The following is an 8,282-nucleotide window of genomic DNA, read 5'->3' on the forward strand; positions in this document are numbered from 1 at the left end:
TGGTATGGGTTTAGGTTCTGCTGTGTGTACTGGTGGTTGACTGCCCCCCAGCCCAGAGTGTGCATGGAAAATTGTCTGGCAGCCTCCCTGACAGCAAGCAGTGATAGTGCCCATGAAGGGGACCTTGTTGGGCCCGCCCCTTTCACGGTTATCGCTTCTCGGCCTTTTGGCTAAGATCAAGTGTAGTATCTGTTCTTATCAGTTTAATATCTGATACGTCCCCTATCTGGGGACCATATATTAAATGGATTTTTGAGAACGGGGGCCGATTTCGAAGCTTGCTTCCGTCGCCCTATGCATTGACCCGATATGGCAGTATCTTCGGGTACAGTGCACCACCCCCTTACAGGGTTAAAAAGAAAGATTCCTACTTTCATTGCTACCTGCTTGCTGGCTAGCCAGCTAGCCAGCCCTGTGGGCCTTGCTGCTGCTGCAGCCAAAAAACAAAAGGTGGTGCTGCTGCTGCTTCTGCTGCTTCTGCTTCTGCTTGTGTCTGGCCCCTGTTGGAGCGTCCAGGCACAGGACTTCTGCTGCTGCTGACTAAATGGCCTCCTTAATTGGATCATTTGAGTAGCCAGCACACCTGTGCAGGTAGGGCATGACATGATAGGCAGCTGCCTTGATAGCGGGTGGGTGCTGAATGTTCCTAATTGACAAAATAAGATTAATGCTTATGAAGAAATATAAAATCTCATCCCTTCCCCAATATCGCGCCACACCCCTACCCCTTAATTCCCTGGTTGAACGTGATGGACATATGTCTTTTTTCGACCGTACTAACTATGTAACTATGTAACATAACATGGGGGGGGGGGGTCTCCTGGCTGTTCACACAGGTGTGTCATTGCTGTACATTGACCATGCATTGCTTCTGTGGTATTGCAAAGGCAAAGACAAATGCTTCCAGCCATCCATTGCACTAATGGATTGGTCATCAGCTGGCTGTCTATGTCCCGCATCAATATAGACCAAAGTACAGAGGGTTAGGCTATGCTATTGTGCACCTACCTGATGCATCAGAAGGTGCGAGGCCCTTGCTAAATTCTGTGCACAGACTTTGAGATCTATACTTTAGACTGTATCTAAACCTGCTCCAACATGGACTGACATTCTGGCCTACTTTCAGCCGATGCGACTTGTCTGTCGCTGAACAGTCGCTTTTTATGTATTCAGCACCTATGTATAATGTTGTAAAAATGCTCTAGAAGCTAAAGTCGCAGAAATGTCACACATATTTGGCCTGCAACTTTCTGTGCGACAAATTCAGACAGGAAAAATCAGTATAAATCCTTAGAAAATTATCCCCCAGTGTCTCCATCTGCTGGCGGTATTGAATAAGCATTGCTGCACTGATGGGGTATGCATTAGACGAAAAAAAAGAAGAAAAAGAAGAATAATACGCCCAGAAAAGAGGCGAAAAGGAGAAAAACGTAAAAAAACGTGAAAAAAAAGTAAGAGGAAGAGAAGGGAAAAAAAGGTGGAAATGGGTTTAAAAGTGATTTCGGCGGAGAAATATATATATATATATATATATATATATATATATATATATATATACGCGCACACACACACATATATATAAACGTATTCTCCGTTGAGATATTGCAGCCGCTGCTGTGTCCAGGCCCAGGAGCCTTAGCACTGTGCTGTGATGTCACTCAATACCACTGACATCACTAGGTGTAAACAACATCTCTCCTTTGCTGTGTATGTGACTATGGAGCTGTTTGGTGATGTCGTCTATTATGGCCTTCATAGAAGCAACAGGAGATTGTTGCATCCATCTAGAACCCTCAGAACTACAGTGCTATGATGTCACTCACTTCCACAGGCCTTGCAGAGTGTAAACAACAACAACCCAGCTTTGTTGTGTATGTAACCATAGGGATTTGTGATGTCACCTAGAACCTTCACAGCAGCGACAGCTTTATGAGGAGCATCAGCACTGCTCTGCCTGAGCAGAACCATCACCGCCATAGGTTGTCAAATAACCCGGATTTAACCCACACAGGTAAGTCCAATGGGGTGCAGGCATGTCCTCTATGCTTACAGCTTCCCGTGGGTGTTGGTTTGATACCGTTTGGGGACAGCCAAGGAGGCATCTGCAGGCAACAAAGGTAGGTGTGTGCTTGTGTGTGTGTTTCCTATGCAGATCCTAAGCCCAGTGTCACATGCAAGTAGGAGGAGTAAGAAGGGTTCCTGGCAAATCCGGGTTATGGATTGCATTTAAAAAGGCCCCGTGGGAGTGCAATGGGCCCCTGTCTTGCTGCTTAGCAATAATGGTATGGGTTTAGGTTCTGCTGTGTGTACTGGTGGTTGACTGCCCCCCAGCCCAGAGTGTGCATGGAAAATTGTCTGGCAGCCTCCCTGACAGCAAGCAGTGATAGTGCCCATGAAGGGGACCTTGTTGGGCCCGCCCCTTTCACGGTTATCGCTTCTCGGCCTTTTGGCTAAGATCAAGTGTAGTATCTGTTCTTATCAGTTTAATATCTGATACGTCCCCTATCTGGGGACCATATATTAAATGGATTTTTGAGAACGGGGGCCGATTTCGAAGCTTGCTTCCGTCGCCCTATGCATTGACCCGATATGGCAGTATCTTCGGGTACAGTGCACCACCCCCTTACAGGGTTAAAAAGAAAGATTCCTACTTTCATTGCTACCTGCTTGCTGGCTAGCCAGCTAGCCAGCCCTGTGGGCCTTGCTGCTGCTGCAGCCAAAAAACAAAAGGTGGTGCTGCTGCTGCTTCTGCTGCTTCTGCTTCTGCTTGTGTCTGGCCCCTGTTGGAGCGTCCAGGCACAGGACTTCTGCTGCTGCTGACTAAATGGCCTCCTTAATTGGATCATTTGAGTAGCCAGCACACCTGTGCAGGTAGGGCATGACATGATAGGCAGCTGCCTTGATAGCGGGTGGGTGCTGAATGTTCCTAATTGACAAAATAAGATTAATGCTTATGAAGAAATATAAAATCTCATCCCTTCCCCAATATCGCGCCACACCCCTACCCCTTAATTCCCTGGTTGAACGTGATGGACATATGTCTTTTTTCGACCGTACTAACTATGTAACTATGTAACATAACATGGGGGGGGGGGGGTCTCCTGGCTGTTCACACAGGTGTGTCATTGCTGTACATTGACCATGCATTGCTTCTGTGGTATTGCAAAGGCAAAGACAAATGCTTCCAGCCATCCATTGCACTAATGGATTGGTCATCAGCTGGCTGTCTATGTCCCGCATCAATATAGACCAAAGTACAGAGGGTTAGGCTATGCTATTGTGCACCTACCTGATGCATCAGAAGGTGCGAGGCCCTTGCTAAATTCTGTGCACAGACTTTGAGATCTATACTTTAGACTGTATCTAAACCTGCTCCAACATGGACTGACATTCTGGCCTACTTTCAGCCGATGCGACTTGTCTGTCGCTGAACAGTCGCTTTTTATGTATTCAGCACCTATGTATAATGTTGTAAAAATGCTCTAGAAGCTAAAGTCGCAGAAATGTCACACATATTTGGCCTGCAACTTTCTGTGCGACAAATTCAGACAGGAAAAATCAGTATAAATCCTTAGAAAATTATCCCCCAGTGTCTCCATCTGCTGGCGGTATTGAATAAGCATTGCTGCACTGATGGGGTATGCATTAGACGAAAAAAAAGAAGAAAAAGAAGAATAATACGCCCAGAAAAGAGGCGAAAAGGAGAAAAACGTAAAAAAACGTGAAAAAAAAGTAAGAGGAAGAGAAGGGAAAAAAAGGTGGAAATGGGTTTAAAAGTGATTTCGGCGGAGAAATATATATATATATATATATATATATATATATATATATATATATACGCGCACACACACACATATATATAAACGTATTCTCCGTTGAGATATTGCAGCCGCTGCTGTGTCCAGGCCCAGGAGCCTTAGCACTGTGCTGTGATGTCACTCAATACCACTGACATCACTAGGTGTAAACAACATCTCTCCTTTGCTGTGTATGTGACTATGGAGCTGTTTGGTGATGTCGTCTATTATGGCCTTCATAGAAGCAACAGGAGATTGTTGCATCCATCTAGAACCCTCAGAACTACAGTGCTATGATGTCACTCACTTCCACAGGCCTTGCAGAGTGTAAACAACAACAACCCAGCTTTGTTGTGTATGTAACCATAGGGATTTGTGATGTCACCTAGAACCTTCACAGCAGCGACAGCTTTATGAGGAGCATCAGCACTGCTCTGCCTGAGCAGAACCATCACCGCCATAGGTTGTCAAATAACCCGGATTTAACCCACACAGGTAAGTCCAATGGGGTGCAGGCATGTCCTCTATGCTTACAGCTTCCCGTGGGTGTTGGTTTGATACCGTTTGGGGACAGCCAAGGAGGCATCTGCAGGCAACAAAGGTAGGTGTGTGCTTGTGTGTGTGTTTCCTATGCAGATCCTAAGCCCAGTGTCACATGCAAGTAGGAGGAGTAAGAAGGGTTCCTGGCAAATCCGGGTTATGGATTGCATTTAAAAAGGCCCCGTGGGAGTGCAATGGGCCCCTGTCTTGCTGCTTAGCAATAATGGTATGGGTTTAGGTTCTGCTGTGTGTACTGGTGGTTGACTGCCCCCCAGCCCAGAGTGTGCATGGAAAATTGTCTGGCAGCCTCCCTGACAGCAAGCAGTGATAGTGCCCATGAAGGGGACCTTGTTGGGCCCGCCCCTTTCACGGTTATCGCTTCTCGGCCTTTTGGCTAAGATCAAGTGTAGTATCTGTTCTTATCAGTTTAATATCTGATACGTCCCCTATCTGGGGACCATATATTAAATGGATTTTTGAGAACGGGGGCCGATTTCGAAGCTTGCTTCCGTCGCCCTATGCATTGACCCGATATGGCAGTATCTTCGGGTACAGTGCACCACCCCCTTACAGGGTTAAAAAGAAAGATTCCTACTTTCATTGCTACCTGCTTGCTGGCTAGCCAGCTAGCCAGCCCTGTGGGCCTTGCTGCTGCTGCAGCCAAAAAACAAAAGGTGGTGCTGCTGCTGCTTCTGCTGCTTCTGCTTCTGCTTGTGTCTGGCCCCTGTTGGAGCGTCCAGGCACAGGACTTCTGCTGCTGCTGACTAAATGGCCTCCTTAATTGGATCATTTGAGTAGCCAGCACACCTGTGCAGGTAGGGCATGACATGATAGGCAGCTGCCTTGATAGCGGGTGGGTGCTGAATGTTCCTAATTGACAAAATAAGATTAATGCTTATGAAGAAATATAAAATCTCATCCCTTCCCCAATATCGCGCCACACCCCTACCCCTTAATTCCCTGGTTGAACGTGATGGACATATGTCTTTTTTCGACCGTACTAACTATGTAACTATGTAACATAACATGGGGGGGGGGGGTCTCCTGGCTGTTCACACAGGTGTGTCATTGCTGTACATTGACCATGCATTGCTTCTGTGGTATTGCAAAGGCAAAGACAAATGCTTCCAGCCATCCATTGCACTAATGGATTGGTCATCAGCTGGCTGTCTATGTCCCGCATCAATATAGACCAAAGTACAGAGGGTTAGGCTATGCTATTGTGCACCTACCTGATGCATCAGAAGGTGCGAGGCCCTTGCTAAATTCTGTGCACAGACTTTGAGATCTATACTTTAGACTGTATCTAAACCTGCTCCAACATGGACTGACATTCTGGCCTACTTTCAGCCGATGCGACTTGTCTGTCGCTGAACAGTCGCTTTTTATGTATTCAGCACCTATGTATAATGTTGTAAAAATGCTCTAGAAGCTAAAGTCGCAGAAATGTCACACATATTTGGCCTGCAACTTTCTGTGCGACAAATTCAGACAGGAAAAATCAGTATAAATCCTTAGAAAATTATCCCCCAGTGTCTCCATCTGCTGGCGGTATTGAATAAGCATTGCTGCACTGATGGGGTATGCATTAGACGAAAAAAAAGAAGAAAAAGAAGAATAATACGCCCAGAAAAGAGGCGAAAAGGAGAAAAACGTAAAAAAACGTGAAAAAAAAGTAAGAGGAAGAGAAGGGAAAAAAAGGTGGAAATGGGTTTAAAAGTGATTTCGGCGGAGAAATATATATATATATATATATATATATATATATATATATATACGCGCACACACACACATATATATAAACGTATTCTCCGTTGAGATATTGCAGCCGCTGCTGTGTCCAGGCCCAGGAGCCTTAGCACTGTGCTGTGATGTCACTCAATACCACTGACATCACTAGGTGTAAACAACATCTCTCCTTTGCTGTGTATGTGACTATGGAGCTGTTTGGTGATGTCGTCTATTATGGCCTTCATAGAAGCAACAGGAGATTGTTGCATCCATCTAGAACCCTCAGAACTACAGTGCTATGATGTCACTCACTTCCACAGGCCTTGCAGAGTGTAAACAACAACAACCCAGCTTTGTTGTGTATGTAACCATAGGGATTTGTGATGTCACCTAGAACCTTCACAGCAGCGACAGCTTTATGAGGAGCATCAGCACTGCTCTGCCTGAGCAGAACCATCACCGCCATAGGTTGTCAAATAACCCGGATTTAACCCACACAGGTAAGTCCAATGGGGTGCAGGCATGTCCTCTATGCTTACAGCTTCCCGTGGGTGTTGGTTTGATACCGTTTGGGGACAGCCAAGGAGGCATCTGCAGGCAACAAAGGTAGGTGTGTGCTTGTGTGTGTGTTTCCTATGCAGATCCTAAGCCCAGTGTCACATGCAAGTAGGAGGAGTAAGAAGGGTTCCTGGCAAATCCGGGTTATGGATTGCATTTAAAAAGGCCCCGTGGGAGTGCAATGGGCCCCTGTCTTGCTGCTTAGCAATAATGGTATGGGTTTAGGTTCTGCTGTGTGTACTGGTGGTTGACTGCCCCCCAGCCCAGAGTGTGCATGGAAAATTGTCTGGCAGCCTCCCTGACAGCAAGCAGTGATAGTGCCCATGAAGGGGACCTTGTTGGGCCCGCCCCTTTCACGGTTATCGCTTCTCGGCCTTTTGGCTAAGATCAAGTGTAGTATCTGTTCTTATCAGTTTAATATCTGATACGTCCCCCTATCTGGGGGACCATATATTAAATGGATTTTTGAGAACGGGGGGCCGATTTCGAAGCTTGCTTCCGTCGCCCTATGCATTGACCCGATATGGCAGTATCTTCGGGTACAGTGCACCACCCCCTTACAGGGTTAAAAAGAAAGATTCCTACTTTCATTACCTGCTTGCTGGCTAGCCAGCTAGCCAGCCCTGTGGGCCTTGCTGCTGCTGCAGCCAAAAAACAAAAGGTGGTGCTGCTGCTGCTTCTGCTGCTTCTGCTTCTGCTTGTGTCTGGCCCCTGTTGGAGCGTCCAGGCACAGGACTTCTGCTGCTGCTGACTAAATGGCCTCCTTAATTGGATCATTTGAGTAGCCAGCACACCTGTGCAGGTAGGGCATGACATGATAGGCAGCTGCCTTGATAGCGGGTGGGTGCTGAATGTTCCTAATTGACAAAATAAGATTAATGCTTATGAAGAAATATAAAATCTCATCCCTTCCCCAATATCGCGCCACACCCCTACCCCTTAATTCCCTGGTTGAACGTGATGGACATATGTCTTTTTTCGACCGTACTAACTATGTAACTATGTAACATAACATGGGGGGGGGGGGTCTCCTGGCTGTTCACACAGGTGTGTCATTGCTGTACATTGACCATGCATTGCTTCTGTGGTATTGCAAAGGCAAAGACAAATGCTTCCAGCCATCCATTGCACTAATGGATTGGTCATCAGCTGGCTGTCTATGTCCCGCATCAATATAGACCAAAGTACAGAGGGTTAGGCTATGCTATTGTGCACCTACCTGATGCATCAGAAGGTGCGAGGCCCTTGCTAAATTCTGTGCACAGACTTTGAGATCTATACTTTAGACTGTATCTAAACCTGCTCCAACATGGACTGACATTCTGGCCTACTTTCAGCCGATGCGACTTGTCTGTCGCTGAACAGTCGCTTTTTATGTATTCAGCACCTATGTATAATGTTGTAAAAATGCTCTAGAAGCTAAAGTCGCAGAAATGTCACACATATTTGGCCTGCAACTTTCTGTGCGACAAATTCAGACAGGAAAAATCAGTATAAATCCTTAGAAAATTATCCCCCAGTGTCTCCATCTGCTGGCGGTATTGAATAAGCATTGCTGCACTGATGGGGTATGCATTAGACGAAAAAAAAGAAGAAAAAGAAGAATAATACGCCCAGAAAAGAGGCGAAAAGGAGAAAAACGTAAAAAAACGTGAA

General features: G+C 46.1%; 4 non-coding genes across 4 annotated transcripts; all 4 read left to right on the forward strand.

Annotated features, from left to right (window-relative positions):
- Positions 1 to 150: 150 nt before the first annotated feature.
- LOC130326443 (U2 spliceosomal RNA) lies at positions 151 to 341 on the forward strand. Its single transcript, XR_008871042.1, has one exon. It is a non-coding gene; the product is annotated as a U2 spliceosomal RNA (small nuclear RNA).
- Positions 342 to 2,430: 2,089 nt separating this feature from the next.
- On the forward strand, positions 2,431 to 2,621 carry LOC130326445 (U2 spliceosomal RNA). The gene has a single exon (XR_008871043.1). It is a non-coding gene; the product is annotated as a U2 spliceosomal RNA (small nuclear RNA).
- A 2,090-nt stretch (positions 2,622 to 4,711) lies between these two features.
- LOC130326446 (U2 spliceosomal RNA) lies at positions 4,712 to 4,902 on the forward strand. Its single transcript, XR_008871044.1, has one exon. It is a non-coding gene; the product is annotated as a U2 spliceosomal RNA (small nuclear RNA).
- A 2,085-nt stretch (positions 4,903 to 6,987) lies between these two features.
- On the forward strand, positions 6,988 to 7,181 carry LOC130326447 (U2 spliceosomal RNA). Its single transcript, XR_008871045.1, has one exon. It is a non-coding gene; the product is annotated as a U2 spliceosomal RNA (small nuclear RNA).
- Positions 7,182 to 8,282: the final 1,101 nt, after the last annotated feature.

Source organism: Hyla sarda, unplaced genomic scaffold, assembly GCF_029499605.1.
Source record: "Hyla sarda isolate aHylSar1 unplaced genomic scaffold, aHylSar1.hap1 scaffold_2849, whole genome shotgun sequence".
Lineage (NCBI taxonomy): Eukaryota > Metazoa > Chordata > Amphibia > Anura > Hylidae > Hyla > Hyla sarda.